General features: G+C 33.6%; 1 pseudogene; it reads left to right on the forward strand.

Moving 5' to 3' along the window:
• Positions 1 to 2,219: 2,219 nt before the first annotated feature.
• On the forward strand, positions 2,220 to 6,182 carry LOC141710871 (uncharacterized; annotated as a pseudogene).
• The last annotated feature ends 18,986 nt before the right edge of the window (positions 6,183 to 25,168 follow it).

Here is a 25,168-nt window from a genome sequence, read left to right on the forward strand (position 1 = left end):
AATGCATCCCAGAATTACAATTAAGTACCGAGGGCTAAAAGAAAATATCCAGTGACCAGACATGAAGAGAAAATGGGGGAAAGCGTTAATTGAATCATTGTTGATAGGTTATCCCAAACCTAGTCATTCTCTTTTATTAGTAGACAGTTTGTCCAATAAGTGGGTTAGTTGCTGCTTGAAGAAATGGTGGTACGTCATCAGATCCAGGAATTGATTATAAATGATCATTATTATTTGATTTGAGATTTGACAGAAGTATTTAGAATATGATGAAATATGTCGAACTAGAACAGTGCATACCACACCTGGATGAATGAACATTAAGTAAGGCAGAACTAAAAGATAGGAATTTGGCTGAACATTGATAACTCAAGGGATTCAAGTTACTCCGAGAATATGTTACAAGACATAGATGTTCAAGAACACTTTCTGATAACATGGCATAAAGAAAGAATAAACGTTATATGTGACTAGACAGTAATGAAGAACATTGCAGTAAGTTTCGTACGAGAACTCCTTAGATCCAAAATAAATGATAATACGGGCTAGAATATGCAGGTGATGTCTGGAGGTTAGTATATTTTCTTCTAAATAGTAAGAGATTTTCGCTCAGCAAATATACTCGATTATGATTCAAGGAAATTAAGGTATGATGATAAATTTGTCGTCAATCATATCCAGTTGAGATTTCCTCGTTAAGTCTTAATTCTGGAGTAATTTTGAGAACATTAGAAATTGAATACTCCATGGTTTTAGTATATCATTCGTAGATGAACAAGAAGATTAAGGGAACAATTAAAGAACCTCGAATGCGATTGGAAGCGATTACAAATTAGGTTAATTGAACAAAGAAACATGTGGGAATGAGATTCAACAACCAATAAACTATTGGAAATGGTCATGAGCACGAATTACTAGAATTAGAAAGAAAAGAAAATTAATATGTATTATGCTAGTCCTTTTGGAACAGTAAAATAAGCAGGATAAGTGTAAGTGAGTTGGCTTCACCGCCACACGTATAGCAGGTTCATAGGGTGTTTATACATGTATACTCCGGAAGAGTAATTTAGCTCCATTTATATGTATAATGAAGACTTGAGTTGAGTTATATGAGCAACGAATATAATAGGATGTCAGCAAGAGGCTGTTTAGTAATGATTGATGTTACGAGTTAAAATTTACGAAAAGTTGTAAGGTTGACGAATCAACCTGAGAAAATGGAAATGAGATATTGAAATGTATCATTATTTGATCCTTAGTGTGATTCTGAGGGCAGAATCCTTTTAAGGGGGAATGATGTAATATCCAGGATATAGCGTGTAATTATTTTTATCGATAAATAATTATTTTGTGATTATTATGTGAGTTTTGGTAAATTATCTTATGATTGGTGTTGATATATGGATGTTTATATGTGGTAAACTATAGGTATGTTCATTTTATTATGTCCAGAATAAAATATAGATAATTATTGAAGTTTTCTGGTAACTTTTGGAGTGTTATATGATTTTATAATGATTTATGAATTTATTAATTAGTTTCTAAATAATTACAAAACTATTTTGTAAAGCCGGGAATCGTCCAACTTCAACCGTTTTTGTGTTTTTACAACCCAAAACTCTTCGGAAAACTCCTTCCTAACCGAATATGAAAATTCCTGACATTTTCCGTATTTTAACTTTTTCGATCCGGATTACGGTTTGACTCGTGTGTGTCCCGACGTAAAATTTTTGATACGATAATCATTTCGATAACATTATTTTCGTATAAAGTGTTTTATAAGAAGCCCAATTTTGATGGTTATCCAAAACTTTTGATAATTATCCAAAACTTTTGATAATTATCAAAAACAGGTTGATAGTTATCCAAAACATAACTACTAGAAAAAGTAGAATAGACATCGTCTCTTAGACATCGGTTGCTCCCGGAACCGATGTAAAAGGTTTTTTAGACATCGTTTTTAATCAACCGATGTCTTTTGTTAATAGACACATCGATTTTTTTTGCCCAACCGATGTTGTAAGTTTTTTTTTTAAAAAAATGATTTAGTGCGCCTCCCCCATTTCCCCCCTTAGCCAAATATTTCATTCCCTCTTAAAAATTCCCCCCATTTTTACTTGAATTTTTTTAACTATCTAAATCTCCCCCCTTATCTAAAAACATAAAACAAAAATAAAAATTATTCTCTTGTAAAATTCATTATCTCTCTATTGCGCTTTCTCTATCTCTTCTCTCTCTACTCTCTTGACTGAAGAACTCGACTCAATTCTATCGACCGAAGAGCTCGACTCTCTCCTCTCTCGATCTAATACCTCCCTCCCCGAACCAATTCTCACCAACACCGTTCCCCTTTCTTCAGAGGTTGAAAAAGTCTTAAAGAATAAGATTGTCAAATACAATCTTAGAAATTCGAGATAAGAGGTTTAAAAGTTCAGAAGCAGAGGCTTAAAGATGTCAAAACTACAAGTACAAGTTGGAAGTGGCCAGAGCTTGAATTGGTAAGTTTTAAACACCAAGTTTAAAATTGGGACTTTTAATTAGAAACCCTATTCTTTTAATTAGTCGAGGATTTGATTTTAATTAGTTATAAATAGTTAATGGGGTTGATTAATTGTTCGAATGGGGCTTGTTAATTAGTTAAGATTTTATTTATGTGGGTGTTACATATGATGTGTTTATGTCTAAATATATATACTGAGTATACGAGGCTTTGTCGAAGCTTTATTTACGCCTGTGTTAATATTACATTTTTGCTTTGTTTAAGTTAAAATGTATGTTAAACATTTGTGTTGCTTTATTTGATTAAGATATGTCAGACTCTACAATTTTTTATGAAGTTTTTTTTCTTTCCATCTTTAGGTATAATGCAGATTTTTGTTTTTGCAATTTCCATGTTGAGAAGTGGCATATTAGTTTGATATATTATGGTATCACATATATGTGTTCTCATATTTTTATGTTTATGTTCGATTACTGAATGTCTCTTTCCTCTTAAGACATGAGTTGTATTTCTCTGGGTACTCTCATGATGATTGTTAAACCGGAGATATGTTCTCATCTTTTTACATTTATGTTTGATTACTAAATTCTTTTTTTCTTATAAGAAGAGGTTGTATTTCTGGGTATTGTCAGTATGATTGTTACATAAGAGAATGGGAATGAGATTAAGAGCGGATAGGTGAGTTCATGTTATCCTTAGGTACAATGACACAAACCACTTGATTAAGAAGGATGTTCCTTGTGAAATTGACCAGCTGTCTCATGTGTACACCTTCATCCTTCATCCTGATGCTACCTACAACATTCTCATTGATAATGTAGAAAAGAAGACCGGAAGTTTGTACTCTGACTGGGATCTTCTTCCACCAAAGAAAATCAAGGATCCTGAGGCAAAAAAAGTAATTTCTTAAGCATTAAACTATGTTTGTTCAATTTTAAATTTAACATCAGTACTCTTGAATATAATACTGAACTTCCCACTCATAACAATGACAGCCTGAAGATTGGGATGGCAAAGAATTTATCCATGATCCTGAAGATAAGAAACCAGAGGTATAGGCTCTCATAACACACATTTTAATCTAGCAAATTACTGACATGATATTCTGCTCATAAAATTTCAAATTACTAATGAATTCTAAGAGATAGACAACTCTTTATTTTATATTAGAGCATATGTGTCACTAAATTTTACACATGGAAAATGATTAGAAGTGACAAATATTTAAAATTTTGCTTTTTATTAAGTGCAAAATGTCCATTTTTTGAAGGTAGTTCTCTTATTTTTACTACATCTATATTTGTATCATGAGATTGAAAATCTTAACGATGCTGCCAACTGATCCATCTAAGAGATTATCTTTTAAACGTAGTGTAAGTGATGTGTATTTGGTTATTGTATACGAAAGGCATGACAACATGAAGGCAATAAAAGTATGTGAAAGCACTCAGATTGAATCAGGAAACCCTTTGGTTCCAAGGTTTTTAGCAACAACGGTGGGTTTGTTTACTTGTTGGCTCCAACTCCTGAGCTATGGACTCTGATATTGAGCCATAAAACCCAAATTCTTTATATTGCAGACATTAGCTTCGTTATTATGTATTTGGAAATAGTTCCACGTTGTCTGGTACTTGAGTTAGGAACTGGAAGTGGATCTTTAACTAATTCTTTTGCAAGAGCTGTAGCTCCTTCCGGACATGTCTACACATATGACTTTCATGAACAAAGGGCTGCTTCTGCTAGGTAAGAGATTAAGCAACATGTTTCCTACCCATACATATGGTTTGCTATTATTTTTCTCCCAAGTTTTTAATGTTTTGTTCTACTATTAGTTGATCATAAATTTAAATGTGCCAGTATCGTTCTAAAGGAAAAGATTTATGATCGCTTTACATGTGTAGCTGTCAGTCTAACCATGTCATCGATTCATAGGTCTAAGTTTTGGTTTTTAAGTTGAAAATACCTATTGGAAGAACAGTAGTAGTTTTAAGCTATCCATACTCTCTAGTAAAGCTTACACTTGAATATCCTACTTAATGTTAGAATCCGAACTGAGCAGGAAATTTGTGAATGATAAAAATGAGGAGTCAGCTGTCATGTACACATTCCTATATTTTGGTCGTACGCAATTATAGGTTATAGAGAATATCCGTAGTATCAGATTAATTTCATATCCAAGATTCATGTGGATAAAAACTTAGATAATCTCCACCAACTTTTTGGTATTTATTTTGTCAATACACTTTTAATCGTCACTTAAAAAATGGGTTATGCTTAACTAGTGAACGACCGTCTGATATCTTATTCCTTTTGGTGAAAAATATATGAACGAAAAAAGGATGTGTGGTTTTGTCTTGACTTGTTCATCTTCATATAAACCTGAACTGAAATGGTTTGATTCTTTTTACAGGGAAGATTTTGAGAGGACAGGATTAAGTAGTTTGGTCACTATGGGATTAAGGGATATTCAGGGTGAAGTTTTTCCAAATGAATTCACTGGTAAAGCAGATTCTATCTTCTTGGACTTGCCTCAACCGTGGTTGGCTATTCCTTCTGTGGGAAAAATGTTGAAACAATATGGAATTTTGCGTTCTTTCTCACCATGTATTGAGCAGGTGTAGCGTTCATGTGAAACTCTTTAATCAAATTTTACGGGTAAGCTTTCTTGCAAATTTCTTTTGCCATTTGTATAATTTTTTTTGCTCTTCTAGTCTCTAATTTACTCCCTATCAGTACAATTTCATTGTTGTTTCCTTGTATGATCTCAAATGTTTATAATCTTCTTGCATCATATTAATGTTTCCTTGTATTGGATTTCTTGTAAGAGTTTAAGTTGCCTATCTGCATTATGTTTTTATTAATGGATATGTGGGTATTGGATTTCTGTAGATATAAGAACATTTAAGGTACTTCTCAGAACATATGATGTTAGAGAAGTTAAAATGAATAGCTTCCAAGGAAATAAAAGTGTATCTATTATATCCCTCCCTTGCAAGAGGAGACAATGTTCAAATGAAGAAAGCAATGGGCTGGAAAATTCTAGTCATTCAGTTGTCATGGCTAGGCCGTCCAGCGAGGCAAGAGGTCACACTGGTTATTTGACATTTGCTATATTAAAATGTGTGTTATGATCCGTGATCCTTTATGTTTAAAGTATTGACACAATTATAGACCAAGTTATTATAATAATTATATACAATATTGGATGACTAGGATTCGTACATGGTTGTGTCAGATGATCGACAAATAGTTATGCCTACCTTTGAAGACATGCAAAGTGGAACGCCTCTTGCTTATCCTGCTAGTGAAAGATCAAGTATCAGAGGTAAGTTCTCCGCTTACTTGCTGTATTTAGTATTATATTTCTTTGGCATTGTATTCAAACTTATGATGGGTAAATTTGTTTCCAGGATTTTGTATTCTTGGACTCCATTAAATGGAAATTAGTAATAGTTGATGAGAGAGAGATTGTCACGATATGCAGCATGTGAGGGCAAATCATGTTCTTCCAAGTTTTTAGAGTTCTGGGTTCCTTCTATAATATCCAATGCGCAGTTTGAGCAGTAATGTGATACTCTTCTACTAGAATAGATGGATGGATATGTGTAGTATTTGATGTTTGGATTAGATGTATCTGTTCTACAGGATGTTCGAATATTTGTTAGATTTATAGATAACTGGTATTTTGCAGCAATTGGTTTTGGTAGTTCATTGATTTGGCCAATTTTTGGTATCTATATTTTTAAAATGTGCATTAATAAACCAGGTACAAACATCATTACAATGGAAAACAATGTCTATCAAAGCTTAATACATCAGATTTAGTTGAACATTGACATCAGTAATACCGATTAAAACCGATGTTAAATACTATAACAAAAAAATCTTAAAACAGAATACCGATGTTATTAAGCTTTATAGACATCGGTTTGTCAGCAATAGATATCGGTTTGAAATAAATAATTGATGTCAGAAGTTATATTTACATCAGTTTATCTTGAAAACCGTTGTTACTAGTATTATTAACATCAGTTTAATGGGTAAATGGTAATATTTTGCTTATCTCACATATGTTTAAATTGATAGAAATATCGTATTATGATAATATATGAAGATTATATATGCATTAGATATTTAACATCTTTAAAAACTGATGTTATACGTATTCTTTAAGATCAGTTTAAAATCGATGTTAAATGGGGGGTCTTTAACATCACCCACGAAGACATCGTATTTTTTTGTTCATAGACATCGGTTTTTAGCCGATGTCTTTTCTACTTTTTCTAGTAGTGCATTATCCAATCAGAACGTTTTTGCAGTTACTTAGCGGCTAAGTAATTTATTTTTCGATCCAATACGGTCCAACACGTTTTAATATTCCATAAATATAAATAGTCTATCTCTTATTTCCTTTTATTCGTATATTCACAATCAACCAGTAAAAACCAACAAAATACAGAGAAAACCCTTAAAATCACTGTGTTCTTGAAAATCAAACTCACAAACGAAGGCGTTATCGAACTTGGATTCGAGCGTGCCATATACCGAATTGAAGCTCTCGAAAAGCTCTTTCTGAATCAATAATCAATTTTGGTGCAGAAATCAAGGTTCTTTTCTTATTTATTTATTTTAATTCAAATTATTTAATGATTAAAAGAATAATTTTTGATGTTAATGTTGTTTATGTGATTTGATGCTTGAATCATGTAGATAATATTATCTTGGTCATTTTGGTATATTATATGACTGATTTGGAGTTCAATAACATGTTGAAATTGCTGTTTGATTCTCGAATTGAAGAACTGGGGTTTATAGCTATGAATGTTCTTAATTGAAATTTAGGTATTTCTATGTTTGGGGTTATTCCTTGAAATTGATTGTACCAAATTGTAGATTGTCGAAAGACGAATCGAATGGTACCATTGGTTTTAACGAACGATTCCGGGAAGGCCTTGGTCCGAAAATCGACCGTGCCGGCAGCGAGATTTTCAGTCTATTATTCCGTTCAATTCATTCATTGTTTGATTGTTCTGTTTCTGCAGATGTGTTTCTAGAGAAAAGAACTTCATTCCCTGTTAACTTTTTGCGTTTTTGGGCCAGTTTTGTGTCACCGGAAAAGCTCGGGATCGCCGTTAATGACGATCGCCGGCACGGGATCGTCGTTTTGTGCTTGGGACGGGGACAAAATGCAGATAGGTCCTTGTATTTTCGCCAAATTTGCAAAACCTGGATTTCTGTTTTTAAAATTTTCAAATATTAGATTTCTGTTTTAATTAATTTTCAGAAATGATATTTCTTTTATAATATTTTCAGAATTCGATTTTTATTTATTTTAAAATTCCAAAAATTCATTATTTATATTCTGAAAATTATTTTTAATTTAAAAATGAATCTTAATTAATTAATTAATTAAATTTAGTTGATAATTAATTATTTAATTAGTCAATTAATTTAAATATTAATTGATTATTTAATTAGATTTAATTATTATTTGGATTTAAAAATTCCGAAAAATAGTTTCGAGCTTTAAAATATTATTTTAAATTATTTTCAAGACTCGATAATTATTATTAAATGATTTTAAAGTCAGATTCGGGTGTTCAAACCCTATTATTTAATTATAAAAAGATTTGGAAACCCGTTTTAGTTCCGAAAAATATTCAAAAATTCGTATTAAATACTTGGAAAATCATTTTAGCCCCGAATCTTCTTTGGAAAAATTATGTTGATTGAATATCTTGCGTGCTATGTGCTACGTGCTACCTGATTGATGTGTTATATGCCTATGTGGTTATTGTTTGATTGTTTTCGTCATAAATTTCAATCCGTAAATCGGATTTAGGTAAAACGAGGGGTAGATAGAAGCTTATGATGTCTATGTGACGATTAGAATAATATGAGATTGATTATTGAAAGATACTTGTGATGCCTAGAAGAGTAAACGAGACATTGAAAAAGAAAACCAGTGATCCGTAAATAGAACTGAAGCGTAGAAAGAGAAGACATGTGATTGATGAATAGAAGCAAGGCATAGAAAAAGAAGGAAAGTGATTGATGAGTAAAACTGTTAGATGAGTAAAAGTAAAGTTGGAAATCATTCGTGATAAGGCAAGTAATTATGAACCTTTCTTGAGATAAATTTCATATATTTCTGAACTTTCTCATAACATGTTACTAGTATTCAAAATAAATCATGTTTTATATTGCAAGCGCTTTAAACTATTCAACCTTGAACCCTGATCATATCATTGAACTTGAGCTGCAAGCTTTATTTCTTGTAAACCACCAACGGTTGATTTCCCAGATATTAAACCATTCAAATATAATACTACTCCATAGCTACACATATGCCATAAACCAAATACTGGAACAGAATTACTTGAGCATACAGGAACTTATATATCTTGTTATACCCTATGACATTAAAGATTTGTACCATGTTTTATCATTGAACCATTGTTCATTAGATACCTGATTTTTCAACAGACTTGAAGTCGTTCTTCATATACATATACCTTGATATACCCTGGTGATACTAATGAAATGTCATATGCTTAGAAATAAATGTTTTATCAATGTTAATTATTCTTGAAAGGATATCTTCGATATATTATTTATTTTGTTATTTGTATGATTAAACATAAAATTAAGAACACGTAGATCCTCTTCATTAGGACATAAATTAATTGATCCAAAGCAAAGTCAAAAAGTCAAACTAGCAAAATCATTTCTTTCAAACATATAAAAGAGATATTCCTTTCTTGCAAAATATCAAAATTATATTTTATGGAATATATCACTAAGGAAATATGATCAAAGAAGAAACATCAAAATATGATATTTCTTAGATCTGTGTTGCAACAGGAATATGGCAACATGCTCAAATAAGGAATATATCAGAAATATTCTCTAGAGGTCTCGTGCTATATCAAAAATATTTTACTTTTCGCTCCAGAATATATCTCTACATATATCAAAAGAGTTTTTATTCAAAGAGTATTAATATTTATGGTTGGAATATTAATATCCAGTTTTGCAACTCATTAATGTATACTTACAGTAATTTTCTCCTGTTTCGTAAAATCAGCATTTCTCGGAGACAATTATTCAAAAATACTCAAACACATTTCATAACATACAAATATATTTTATATATTAAGAAATATATTTTAAGTAGTTACTCAAGTCAAAACTTTGGTTAAAAGATCCATATCCCTCATTTCAAGACCAATGATATTTTTACTCGGAAGCAAAGGTTGACAGAATAGTTTTAATTTAGAAAAAATACTTCCACATGCTAGAATGACTTGAAATTTGGTATGGATCATTTAGATGATATTTTCTAACTATGGTAAAAATTTCATAACATTTAAAGAATTTTTGTCCGAGCACAAAAATCGAGGCAGTTGGTCCCACAGTTGACCACGTGTGACCTAGTTACCATTGACCAACATTGACCAAAACTTACAGGACATCATTTTATATTATTTAAGTAATTATCATATTTTTATGATATTTATTTAGGAGTTTTTAAGGTGGTCATAATTAATGGTGTTTAATCCTTAATTAACTGATTACACAATGATTAAAAGAAAAGGACAATATATATATATATATATTCAAATATATCAGATAATTTTTCAACCCATAAAGTTATTTTTCTCATATGTCAAGTTGCAAAGAAACACACTTTACTTTCCATGTCATCAATCCAAGTGACATACATCATCCACCATCCATTTTCCTCAAATCTCCACCATTCAATCCACCCAACTTCTCCTATAAATAAACCCCCACCCCAACCCATTTTCTTCAAGTTAAAGAGCCACAAAGTTGCTAGGATTTTTTCAATAAGTGCTTCTCTTCATCTCTTTCAAATTCTATTCACACACTTTTCTCAAAAACCTTCTCTCTCTTCAATATACTTACATATATACAAGGTTTTTGAAAGCCAACCTTAGTTTCACCCAACCAAGATTTATCCCACCAAGTGAGCTCATACACTACCACTTCCCGGCCTCCCAAAGGGCTGCCCAAGTTCGACCAAAGTGCCAAAATCCGGCCGAACCTCCGGCAAATTTTTCCAGCGAACTTTTCCGACCGTTTTTCAAAAGTGGTAACTTTTAACTTCTTTTTTGAGTTCTTTTTATTTGAGCTTTGTATTTAACTTCTCTACTTCATCTTAAGCTCTAATACAAGATCTGTAATAAAGAAAGTTCTCAAGCGAAAAGAGAACTAAGATTCAAATTTGAAATTCGAATAAGTACTTGATCTTCGTAAAAATTATTTCATCAAGAAGATCTATAAAGATAAGTACTTAATCTCCAAGGGTGAGATTATTTTCTGGGGGATTATAACTCGATCTATAAACTCTTCGTAATTTGTCAAATATCAAACCGGATTAAGTTCATGAGTTAACCAATTATTTTCACGCTCTTTAATTGGATCTTGGCTAACAAATATCGTGCACATAAAATATTAAGAAGCATAGTTTAATCCCTTCTAACATCTTTAGTGTTCCGGGGGATTATAACTCGATCTATAAACACTTCGTAATCATCCGTTATATAAAGACGAATCAAATCCACGAGTTAGCCAATTAATTTCAGACTCTTTAATTGGATCTTGGCTAACACATATCGTGTATATAAACAATTACGAGACATATCGTATAAGCCCCTTCTAACATCTTTCAGTGTTCCATGGGGTTCTTAGTCGATATATATAAACTACTCATAATTATTCGTCTAAACCTCAAAAACACGATCTTACGCCAATTACTTGCACTTCTCTTATTTGGATTTTGGCTAAGACTCATAAAACTTATACAAGTGTTTGAAGTTAAAAGTATAATTTGACTACATAATTGTCAAAACATAAGTATACTAAAATCCTTAAGCCTACGAGTGTAAAGGATAAGTTACAATTCCGAGATTGTAACTAAAGTATTCTTTGATTTATAAATACGTAATCGAAAGGAGAAGAATACTAAAAAGTCATAAGCTATAAGTGCTTTATATAAAAGACTTCTCATATTACTCCACAACTTCATTTAATCTATAAAGGAGTAATTATAAAAATACGTGGAGTACCATTTATTATCTTAAGTCAAGCATTCATATTTAGTTTAAATATTCTTGTTTGAATATTATACTATTTATGGGCTAGTACAGTAACATACTAGTTCAAACCATTTTTTCTATACTTGGTTTATTGCCCGGTAAAGATACATTTAAGGGGGTTGGATACAATTGTATAAATATTTCGAACAAGTAATAAAATATAACAGCTTTTTATATTTCTCATAAAAACTATTACAAAACTCTCTCAAGAAATACCGATGTTCTTGAGAGCTGTTAGGTCGTATGATGGTCAAGTTTGATACACTATGTGATGACCTAAACTGTGTTTATATAATACACAGCTATAAATAAATAATTTAGGATATGCATTATCAAAAGCTAACCGAAACTGATACATATCTTCAACTGAATAGATAAAGTCCTATCACTCAGATGTAAGAGATATCTATTCCACAATACAAGGAACAGAACAAATATTCTAAGCTGACTGTCTCCAGATACTGATGACATCGAAATGTTTATGACGTGTCAAATCCTGACGACACATCAAATATTGATGACACCCGAACAGCCATATCCTGAGCTTCTTCTGATCATTGAGAATCAGTACGTAACAATCTCCCCCAATTTATGCTTAATGTAATGAAGCACAAATTCCATTCTCAATGATGTCAAAACCAACTACAAAATGTACAAGGAGTAAAGCTTACTTCAGTATCTTCAGATAACTGACAATTATTCCCAGAAAGTTTTTCAATCATTCTTCCTCCTTGTCTTCTAGGACTTTAACAAGCTTTTTCTTCAACTCTCTCTTCTCTTTAGTGTCTTCTCCAAGCTGATAGATGGTTGATCTTAATTTAGAATTTAAGCTTTTGTTTATCTCAAGATCACCAATCAACATGAAGTTTAAACTGACATCTTCATGATCAGGACTGAAAGATAACTGAGGACTGTTGAGAAAAACTTTTAGAACTGCAGCTCCCTTTTCCATCTTCAATTCTTGACCAGTATAAGTTCTGTACATAGGAACATAATCACCATTATATTTATCATCTTTTGTCATGACTCTTCTTCTGATGACTTCAAGTATCATAGAAGACCAATTTCTGGTGACACTGTTCTCAACTCTAAGAAGATAGTTAATGTATTTCAATTCTGTCACAGTCTTCATTAAGAGTTGCTGCAATGTAAAGCTTTTTACTTTACCATCCCTCAAGAAGTACATAATCTCTTCTCTGACATCATTATCATTTATCTTTCTATAAACAATCTTCACAGCTTCAACTTTCTCAAGATGTGAAGGAGAAACTCTTTCAACAAGATTCTCAGTCAGAGTATTTGTATCCAGCAGATCAGATCTTAGAATCTCCATATCATAATGACCAATGCCTCCTCTAGTTCAAGATTTGACAAGTTTCAGTTTTTCATTATATTCCACCCAAGAAGGTTTCTTGATGGACTTATCAACATCTTCATGTTCTGAAATAGAATCCCTTAACCCTACTGACACAAATTCAATATGCTTGAACCCTTTAGGATAATCAAATGTATAAATGTCTTTCCATCTTTATCCTTCTTGCTGAGAGGAGCATAACTTGTAGACAAATCATGAAACTTCCCTTTTGCTTTATGCCATAGCTCTCTCTTTGATTTTAAAACTCTCTACACATAATCTTTGCATGCTTGATCAGCTTTCCTTCTATCAACTTTTTCTTTTTCATGAACCTCTGAAATATGAGGAGTGACTACTATAGTAAGAGCTGACTCATTTAATGCTTCAATCACTTTTTCATCAGAGTCAAAATCAGTTATCAGGTTCACAACATCAGGATCTGCTTTTACCTCAGGATTTGTGTCTGCTTCAGGAGTTACATTCTGATTTGCTGTATCAGCTTGATCAATGTCAGTGGCTGATCTTTTCTTCCTTTGAATAATCAACTCTTCTGGCTTCTGAACATCTTCAACTCCTTCATATCCTTGTACAGGAACATAACCTTCTCTGGATAGAAGATTCAGAAATGCAGAATTAAATGCAGTCACTTGACTTGGTTTAGAAGTCCTTCATCTTCCACCTCTTCCTCTAGCTCTTGTAGATCTTCCACCTCTTTTTCCTCTTCCTTTAGAAGTGTTAGCTTTAGCTTCAATTTGAGCCATTAACTCCTTTTGTTGTATAACTGCTTCTTTAGCTGTTAGATCAGGAAATTCTTCAATTATAGACCCAAGAGCACTCCTAGCATTCGTTTGCTCAAACCTCTTGTCTTTGTAGTGCAAAATAATCTCTTCATCTGTTTCCTTATGTATGTAAGGAAAGAATAATCCTTTAGCATCTGCTAAATTAGAGATTTTAACATCATCATTCTCAGGAGCATCAGTAGTATTCTTGTGCTTAGCTTTATGAGCACCAGTAGCCTTCCCTTGTCCTGAAGAACCAGTCTTCTTGGAATTTTGAGGTTGTTGAGCAATAGAAGCAATTTGAATATCTGTAACTGGATTCTTATCACCATCATCATCAATATCTTTATCCTTTATCTTAATAGAATCTGGTGTACATTTTGTAGCAACTACCTTCTCCCCCTTTTTGGTATCAGTATTAGAAAGAAGAGAAAACAGAGCATCCAGTTTGTCAGCTATAGAAGAGACCTTATCTTCCAAGGAGGAAAGTCTAGAGTCCATGCTGTGTTGAGTTTGAACAACACTTTTAATAGTAGTTTTCACACTCATGATTTCAGCTGAGGTAGGTGTGTGGAGCATAAATCCATCAATTTTGTCCTGGACAACAACATGAGACTTCTTCATTTCATCTAGGTCAGAGTGAATTCCTTTGACAGAAATAGTGGAGGCCTTAAGATGCAACTTCAGATCAGGAGTTTGAATTTTATCATAGGCGTGATGAATATGTTACAGGCCAACAACAGATGAGATAGAAGTATTTGCATGTCTCCATTTAAAATTCCATTTTGTCTATCGAAAATGCTCAGCATCAATACTGTAATAAGAAGGATTTTCATTAAAGTGAGAAGAAGAACCAACATTGGACTTTTTATATGCATCAATTGCAGTCTTAAGCTAAGCTGTGTCAGAATCATCCTTATCACTGTCATTATTAGAATCAGACAAACCCTCAAAAGAATTTATAGAATTAGGCAGAATTGCCTTACCTTTACAGAAATCCTTTGTAATAGGTGCCTGTGGCTGATGAGATCCTGAAACAGAAACATGGTAACACCTAAATCTCTCTTTTCTTTTCAAGTGATCTCATCACTTTTCACACAATATATTACTTTTAAGAGTAATATGGTTCTCACAGAAGAAACTTTATAAGTAAGAGAAAAAAACTTATAAGATTCTTGTCTCAAAGCTACCTCTCCTTTTGCCAGTACAGGAGACTGCCACTCAAAAATTTAATTTTCGCACATGATATTTTCATACAGTCTCACAGAAAGGCTCAATCACACATTTAGCAAAGAAATAAGAGATGGCTGAGAAGAGTAGTATGCTTGTCATATAATTAGAGGTAACCTCAAAGAAGAGACTATTTATAATCATATAAACATGAGAATATATGAGAAATATAACAATACCTGAAGATGAGTCCTCAAGTGGAAGTGATGATAGTGGAGGAACAAATAGCACATCAGGATGCTTTTGCAAACTAGCAATCAGTCGGGGATCATCAATAGTAGCTAGTTCAGTTGAAGGATGAAACTCAGTAGGAGCTGTTGTAACATCAGGATTTGACCTATCAATAGGAGGTAAGAGACCAGCATCAGTACTTTGAACTAATGGTTCTTGTGGCGTCTGAGAAATGTGAGCTGCTTCAGCAATGCTTGGTGAAGGTTCTTGTATGCTCTTTTCAAAAATAGGATCATTGATGATTGCATCCACCTTTGACAGTACCTCCTGATGAGCTTTCTTTTTCTGTAGTAGTTGAACAAAGTCAACAAGAAGATCACTCTGAGCAATATTAACAATGATTTGTGTAGCCTCGTTGTCTGCATCTTCCCTTTGAGAAGATGGTACTGGTGTGACTGGATGTATTGCAGTTGCTAAATCCCTTTGAGACTTAGGTTCTTTTGTACTGACACCCTTGGCAAAAGGCTGAGTCTTTTTCTTCTTTCTGATGTACCCAACTACTTCTTCACTTTTTCTTTTCAACTTGCTCTTTGCAGTTGTTTTGAGCTCAGCAGTCGCTTCGATCATTGGAAGTTTGTGGAGCAGAGCACTAGCATCAGTATTTGGCTCATTGGTTTCGGTAGTGTCAAGAGAGTCATCAGGATGTTTAACAGTGGATTTTTTGGTTTTCGACAAAGACCCTATTGGCATCTGATCATCAGAGTTAGAATCATCTTGTATGATCAGTCTTCTTTTCCTGAATGGAAAACAGTCTTCTTTCTTCCCACTCTCAGTCAGTGAGGCTTGTTTAGCTTTCTGTCCAGATGTGTCAGATTGCTTAACTAGCATTTTCTTTGTTATAACTGATGTCTTTTGAGAGACAGCAGAGGAGGCTAATTTAGAAGCTGGGTGTGTTTGTTGTTTGGAAGAAGAAATGCTTGGGTTAGAAACAAGATGGGTAGTTTCTTGATTCTCAGCATCAGGAACTGTGACAGAGGTGCCAGCATCAAGATTTGCAGGCACTTATGTAGGAGTAGGTCTATTTCTTAACAGAAATTGCCTGACCTCTCTAGGCAGAAAGGGAGGTCCTGAAAATTTATTCTTTTCATCCCTTTTAATTTGATCGGTGATAGCTTTTTCAAAAATTTGAAAAACAGGAAGTAATTCATTATCATCAAAAATAGCATTAGGGTATAGAAAATTGAAAATCAGTTGTAGAAATCTAGTATACCCTATAACTCCTGATGCATCTGCTCTCTTAGCAATTATAAATTGCAGTATTGTATTACCATAATCAAAATTACCAGAGTAAAGAAGAGAGTACCCAATTTTCAGAGAAGTGGATGGAAGAGCATCAAAATTTGTTATTTTGTTCAGGAAACACCTGCTGATGCAATCAAAGAAAAAGTTCCATTCTCTTTTCAGTTTATTCCTTGCCAATTTTCCAATGGTTATGATTTCTCCTTTATAACCTAAAGTCCTTAGCATATCAAACAGTTGCTTAGTGGTATGAGTATCAGGAGCACCATCAAGGGCATGCAATCTCAAAGCTTGAAGCAGAACATCAGCATCAACCTCATACTTATTTCCCTTATACTCAAAAGAAAAGCCAGTATTTGTTGTATTAACCAAAGCTATATTCCATACCTGCATTATAGCTCTGTATGACACCTTGATATGATTCGTAAGAGTTAATTGGACATTGGAGTAGAAAATCCTGAGTATCATGAAAAGATGATGGTAGTTGCTGATGTGTAAGTAGAGCTAAATAATTATTAGTGCTAAATGTATTTCCATGGATGATTGTGGTTTGGATGAAGAGTGGTGAAACTTCAGATGATATCATGATGTGTGTAGTTTGTGAGAGAGAGTATAAGTGAGATGTGAACAATGAAGCTATGTGTATGATGAATTATGTCACTGAAGTTCTTTTGGTTATATATCTTTGCTACTCTGGAGTATGTATAACACATTCATATGAAGAAGGTAATTCAGTGAATTTGACTTCAGACAAGTAACAATTACTGAGTAACAGAGTTTGACGGTGGAGTAAATTGCAGAAGTAAAGACAAAATACGTACAGATATGTCAAGACACAACTGTAGAAATTTGTTTATCAGATAATCCACCATTAACCATTAATTAAGTTAGACACTTAATTGTAGCAATAAAACTACTCATAAATTAATTATTACTAATAATCTGAATTAGAACATGTTGACCTGACGTCAGTATTTGAGACCTCTTTTCTCTCAGGATTTGAGAAAATCAGGATATATCGATTCAAATTTAACAGTTGTTTGTCAAAGCATCACAAATTATTAGCAAACCACAATTTTAATCAAAACAATCATCAAACTATACATTTTAAGTGGATGATGTAAAGATTATCAGGCTTGAAACAAGAACATTTACATGCATATATAGCGAGATAAGCATAGAATAAATATTGCAAGCAAAAGAAATTTTATTAATATATCAGATGAGTACATTTCATGAAATTTATGGATTACATGCAAAAGAAATTACAAGATAGTCCTAGTCTAAAGAGAACTTCAACAGTCTTAGTCTAAGAACTAAGGCTGTTGATGTTGATTAGCTCCTCTTACTATTTACAAATAGCACAACAAGACGGATGATTCGTTCTTGCTGGCGAAGAGCTCTCGCCGTGCTTCTTCCAAGCGATCGAGATGAAGACGATACTCCATCTCGAAGAACAGTAGTCTTGTCGAGATCTTCTGTGGAATCGAGTTCCACAACTCATCAGGAATGGAAGTGATGTGCCAATTACTGCTGCCAGTTAGTGCAGCTGAACTCTACATTGAAGTTCTCAAAGTTCATGAACATGTTGAAAAGAACCATTTTTGTAATAGGGAGAAAATAGTGAGAAATGAAAGTGAAAAGATCGTTTTTGTGTGAAAATAGGAGATGATATGAGTGGACGAGTAATGATGGTTAAATAACCAAGAGAGAGAGAGGGAATATCAAGAGACCGGGGATTTGATTAATGATTAACTGAAGAGTTAACTTAATGATTTAACCAAAAATCTTCTTTTTGTGTGTCTCCCTAGATCGATGAGTAATGATGACAATGCTATAATTTTATACATGCACTTTTAGTAAATAAATTCACTTAATTTATCATGCATAAAATGAAATACATCAAAAAATTCCAACAAAATATTGTCAATCATTATTTAGGACATATCAGTACTTGATCATTATTCATCAGAATTTGACCAAATAAAAATTAACATGAAATTATTTGTCCCAACTAACCATTCCAAGCTCATTGACAAGCTTTGTAAACGTTGCTTCAGGTAATGGCTTTGTGAAGATGTCAGCCAGCTGCTGATCAGTAGGAACATAATGGAACTCAATGGTTCCTTTCATGACATGCTCTCTTATAAAGTGATATCTGATACTGATATGTTTGGTGAGAGAGTGTTGCACTGGATTCCCTGTCATAGCAATAGCACTTTGATTACCACAGAATATAGGAATTTTAGAAAATGATCATCCATAGTCTATGAGCTGGTTTCTCATCCATAATAGCTGAGCACAGCAGCTTCCAGCTGCAATATATTCAGCTTCAGCAGTTGAAGTAGAAATGGATTTCTTCTTCTTACTGAACCAGGAGACTAGTCTTCCTCCCAAAAACTGACAACTGCCAGATGTGCTCTTCCTGCCTATTTTACATCCAGCAAAATCAACACCTGAATATCCACACAGTTGAAAATCAACTTCCCTTGCATACCATAGACCAAGTGATGTTGTTCCCTTGAGATATCGAAAGATTCTCTTAACTGCAATAAGATGTGGCTACCTAAGATTTGCCTGGAATCTTGCATACAAACAAGTGGCAAACATAATGTCTGGCCTACTAGCAGTTAGGTATAGAAGAGAACCAATCATACCTCCGTAGCTTGTGACATCAACTGTTGTACCTTCATGAGGATTAAGTTTTGTAGCAGTTGCCATAGGAGTACTTGTAATTCCACTTTCTTGCATATTGAACCGCTTCAGCAGATTTTTTGTATACTTGGACTGATTACTGTAGATGCCATTATCAGTCTGTTTAATTTGCAAGCCTAAGAAGTAGCTCATCTATTCCATTATACTCATTTGATATCTTGATTGCATCAACTTTGAAAACTTTTCACACAATATTTGATTAGTTGATCCAAAAATGATATTGTCCACATAAATTTGAACTAAAAGCAAATCTTCACCTTTATTCAGATAAAATAAGGTTTTATCTATTGTACCTCTTTTGAATCTAGTTTCAAGTAGAAACTGAGCAAGTGTCTTATACCATGCTCTAGGTGCTTGCTTTAGTCCATAGAGTGCTTTGTCAAGTCTATAAATATAGTCAGGATGTTTAGGATCCACAAATCCTGGTGGCTGTTCAACATAGACTTTTTCTTCAAGTTCTCCATTGAGAAATGCACTCTTGACATCCATCTGGAAGACTTTGAATTTCTTGTGTGCAGTGTATGCCATGAGTATTCTGATTGCTTATAGCCTAGAAACATGAGCAAATGTCTCATCATAGTCAATGCTTTCCTGTTGAGAATAACCTTTACCCATTAACCGAGCCTTGTTTCTGACAATAGTTCCATCAAAATCAGTCTTATTTATAAAGACTCACCTGTGCCTACAATTGACCTATTTTTGGGTCTAGGCACATGCTTCCAAACTTCATTTCTTTCAAACTCATTCAACTCTTCTTGCATAGCTATGACCCAGTCTGCATCCTAAAGTGCATCTTCTACTTTCTTTGGTTCTTCTTTTGAAAGTAGATTGTGATATAAAAATTCATTTTGAGTTGCACTCCTTGTCTGTACACCTTCATCAGGATTTCCAATGATTAGATCAGGAGTGTGATCTTTGGTCCATTTTCTGGCTTGAGGAAATATTCTTCTGGAGCTAGATGCTCCCCCTAAATCATGTGCCTCATCAAATGCATTTGAGGCTCCCCCTGAGTCAGTGTTGTTATCTCCTGATGAAGTATTAACACTTGACTAATGCTCCTCTGATATTGTGTCAGCATTGGATTCTATTTGATCAGATTGAGAAGAACCTTGAGTTGATTCTTCTATGTTGGTACCATCAGTTGAACCTTTCTGTTTCTCCCCCTCAATATGTGCAGGTTCATCAGTACATTGATCATCTTCAGGATCTGAAGGAGTATCAGGACTTAGATTATCATTAATTAATAATTTATTGGAGTCTGATGCAGAGTCTAGCAGTACATTTTCGTTCTCAAAAATCAATCTTTCATGAGAGTCTTCTTCAAATCCAGGAATCTTTCTATCATCAAAAGACACACTGATGGATACAACTATAGTATTTGTTCTCAGATTGAAAACTTTATATGCTCTTGATGGTGCATAACCAACAAAGATTCCTTTATCAGCTTTTGATTCAAATTTTCCCAGCTGATCAGTGTGAATCCTTAGAACAAAGAACTTACATCCAAATATATAGAGATGTTTCAGACTTGGCTTCTTTTCTTTCACCATTTGATAAGGAGTTACACCATGTATGTTTATCAGAGTGATGTTCTGAGTGTAACAGGCTATGTTTACTGCTTCAGCCCAAAAGTAAGTGGGTAACTTGGCTCCTTATAGCAGAGTTCTGCCTGCTTCAATCAAGGTTCTTTTTTTCCTCTCAACAACATCATTTTGTTGAAGTGTATTAGGAGCTGAGAACTGCTGTGGTATACCTTTGTACTTGAAAACTTCCTCCATCTTTGAATTCTTGAACTCAGTGCCATTATCACTTCTCAGAATTTTCACTTTGAAATTTGTTCCATTTTTAATTTGCTTTACATGATCAAGAAGAGTTTTTGGAGTTTCATCCTTCCTGTGTAGAAAATAAACCCAGGCATATCTAGTGAAATCATCAACAATTACAAGTGTGTACCTTTTCTTGTTGATTGACATTATGTTCACTGGTCCAAAAAGATCCAAGTATAGCATGTGATATGGTTCAGTGATGGAGAATTCTATTTTGCTTTTGAAGGGTAGTCCTCTTTGTTTGGACTTTTGGCAGGCGTCACAAAGACCATCAAATGAATATAGCATATTTGGTAGTACTCTCACTAGCTCTTTCTTGGCAAGTTCATTTATAGAATTGAAGTTGAAATGTGAGAGCTTCTTGTGCCAATTATGGCTTTCATCTACTGATGCCTTAGAGATAAGGAAAGTAGCTTCCTTCTCAAGACTTTCATGCAACCTTGCTTCATATATGTTACCATTTCTATATCCTTTCAAGTCAACTTTCTTTGTTTTAATGTGAACAACTTAACAGTGAGAGTCATAGAATACAACATGGTAGCCTTTGTCAGTGATCTGACTGATGCTCAGTTGATTATGTTTCAATCCTTCCACCAAAGCCACATTGTCTATTACCGCCTTTCCAATTATCAAGTTGCCATATCCCAGAGTATGTCTAATGTTTCCATCCCCATAAGATACATCCGGGCCAGCCTTCCTCTCAAATTCTGACAGCAGGGTTTTATTTCCAGTCATGTGTCCAAAACATCCACTGTCCAAGACAAGAATGTTTTTCTTGTTTCCCTGCAATTAGAGAGATGATTAATTAGAAGGATTTTTAAGGACCCACACTTGTTGGGCCCTTGTTTTGAACAACTTAAGTTTTTGTGATTCAGAATCAATTCTGACAGGTTTTTCTTTGATAAAATTTGTCTTATCAGAAGCAGATTTAGTAGAACTTGCAGAATTAAACACATAAGCAGTTTTATTAAATTTAGGCAAGGGTTCATAGAAATTGTGATACAGCTTATGATAATAACTACAAGGGTAAATTGAATGCCAACTACTACCACAATGAAAACAAGGATTTTATGGTTTGTAAAATGCTAATCTACCCCTAATATCAGACTCAGGAATAACAGATTTCTTTTTCTTACTCCTCCTGCAATCAATAGTAAGATGATTAGTATTTCCATAGTTAAAACATGTTTTTCTAGGAGCATTGGGAGAAACCTTATAGTTGGAATCTTTAGACACACCTTGCTTACCATTCGTGTTTCTTTTTGGACTTTTTATCTGAGGTTTTTCAGTAACTTCAGATAATTTCTTTTTCAGTTGTCCCTTAGACAAAAGTCATATATTCTTTTCTTTCTTGACAGTCTTAATGATTTCTTTGTTTTCCTCACTTTTATTTTTATCATTTACTTTCTTTTCCTGATATGTAGATGTTGAACCCTTTTCAAAGGTTGATTTGGGTTCATTGTTTTCAGAAGAGATAAATTTAACAGGAGTCTTAAGGGTAATTTTATTTTCAGTGTCAACATCTTTAATTCCATCTTTATAGCCAAGGCATTCTTTCAAGTTTTTCTTTGAGATCATATTCTGAACCATTTTGCCTGAATCAATCCAGGCTTTAAGGGTTTTTCTCTCATTTTCTAAATCTTTTTCTAACATACTGTATCTAGCCTCAAGGATCTTTACTGTATGTTTACCTCCCTCGCATTTTTTCTTTATATTAATCTGATTTATTAAGTCAAACTCTAACTGTACATTCCTAGATTTTAAGATCTCAATCTCAGTTACAAGTCTATCATTTTCTAGAGTCTTATTCTTAAGATTACCATGCAGAGATTTAAGAACAAATTTCAATTCAGATATATCCTCATTATCAAGAGAAAAGAAAGATGTCGATACCTTAGAATCAGGAGAAGCAGGACTATCAAAACTAGCCATCAGTGCATAGTTTGTTTGTTACGACCGGCATTTTGTGTAATATTATTTGTGGACTTGGTATAATATTAGAGCCGAATATAAATATACTTAATGGTTGTACGTTTGTGTGAATGAAAATTTCTGCATTATAAATTTTCTTTATGTAGTATATGATTTTTCAAAGCAAAAGTTTATTTATTTCCTTTATTTTTGATTTATAAGGAATATTCTAAACCTTGGAGAAATTTTCTTTTAAAAGTTATTTTGTTCACAAATTTCGAAAGTAATTTTATAAAATTTCTAAAAATCCAAGTTATTTTATGGTATAAATTTTATAATTTTTGAACTTGTATTTTATTTTATAAAAATAAATCTTTACAAATTTTAGTTGTAATAATTAGCAAATTACAAGGAAGCCCTTGCATGCAAACCACCTTTCTATACTCTTCAAGGACAAAGAAGACATTTCTAAACCCACTAACTCATGATTTATTAGCTAAATTACCTCCTTGACCTTGCATGCAAGATAGCCTAACTCTAGCTAGAAGGTTACTCTTGTCATTACCCAAACCCACTCACATTATACTCAAATCAAGACATAAAAACAAATCAAGGAAGTGATCACCACTCCACTTTCACTCCACCACTTCACTCTCCTCTTCATCTCCTCCTCCCTCACGGCTTTCTCCCCTCCCTCTCGGCAATTTCCAAAACCGAGCCCCCATCCCCTTTTTTCTTCATTTCTTCACTCAAATAATCATCCTATAATCAAGTAATCTTACTCCCTACATGTTGTTCATGTATATCTCAAGAGTTTAGAGTAGAAAACTTATGTGTTGACTATGCATGGTGGTGTTTTTGTTAAACTCAAAGTGAATATCCTTGATTCTTGTGAATTCAAGGCTTTCACCATGAGTTATAGTATCATAGGGCTGAGAATGGCTAAACATGAGTGTGTTGCACTTATGAAAATGTTGTTTTCACCCTAATCCATTCGGCCATAACTTGATAGGAGCCGAATGGATGGTGTTTTGGTTGCTTTGTTTCATTTTGTGTATTTTTGTGATAATAACATGAAAATCTTAGTAAAATCTTCGTAAAAACCTTTGCATGCTAGGTGGTCATTTAGATATAATCCATGATAGGCTTGCATATTGATTTATAATGAAAATTTATTTGGAAATCATGTTGTTTTCGTTTGAAAGACTCGAAGTCATGCATGCATGTAGATTTCTCTTGAATTTTGGAAGTTATTGATCATTCGAAGTGATATTTTGCTAGTAAACCTTAATTTTAGTTAAGTTAAGATATTAATTAATAATTGTGCTCCTTAATATGTGATGTTATCTCATTTATATTTATCAAAAGGGTTAAAGTTGTTGTCCTTGAAAACTTGATGACTTGTGATTTGTGTAATGTGATTTCCTTTGTTTTGCTATGTTGCACCCTAGGTAAGGATGATCTCTACTAAGCCTATTTTGAGTGTAAGGAAGTTAGTTCAGTAGATCACCATATTTAAGTTATGGTTTGAGGTATTTTGGTTGTTGGTGGTTGGGTTGGTTAAGTGAGAACCTTGGAGAAAGGGAGTCCTAGTTTCTGCAGAAAATCAGTTTCGTACCCTGAGGTTTAGAATGAGTTTTGACCATGTCATTGTTGCGCACTTTGAGGTCCAAGCCACCAGAAGCTAGCATTAGGAGTATATAAAAGGTTTTAGGTGTTTGTTGGAGATTTACAAGTCGTTTGGTTAGGTGCACGAGTGGAATCATAAAATCTGTACAGCAGGGGACAGTTTTGTTGCAACATAGAAATAGGAAGTTTTGACCATGTCATGGGTAGGCCCTCATTAGGCCCTGTTGGGCCTTAGTTAGAGGGAGTGTCAGAGGAGTTTTTCCAACCATAGTTCATAGGATTTGAGTTAAAACCATGTGTCACAAGTTAGTTCAAGTCAGGGCGTTTTTTGCCCAGAAAACAGGGGAACCATGGACTTTGAGCTTAGGCCCAAGGAGGCCCGAGCTAGACCCTTGAGACAAATCAAGTTTGGGAGATGCCTTATGGTCAGAAGAGTCTAGTGTAGAAGTTTTGGAGGTAAACTTGTAGTTTAAGAGTGTATAATGCACTCAAGAAACCGTAGATGTCATTCTGAAATTTACTCCAGTGAGCACTTTCACTTACCACATAGTTTTAGAGCACTTATGAGTGAGACCTAGGTTGACCACTATGGTTGCAAGATAGTATAAATACATTAGAGTTAAAGGCCCAAG

The sequence above is a fragment of the Apium graveolens genome, chromosome 3 (genome assembly GCF_009905375.1).
Source record: "Apium graveolens cultivar Ventura chromosome 3, ASM990537v1, whole genome shotgun sequence".
Classification (NCBI taxonomy): domain Eukaryota; kingdom Viridiplantae; phylum Streptophyta; class Magnoliopsida; order Apiales; family Apiaceae; genus Apium; species Apium graveolens.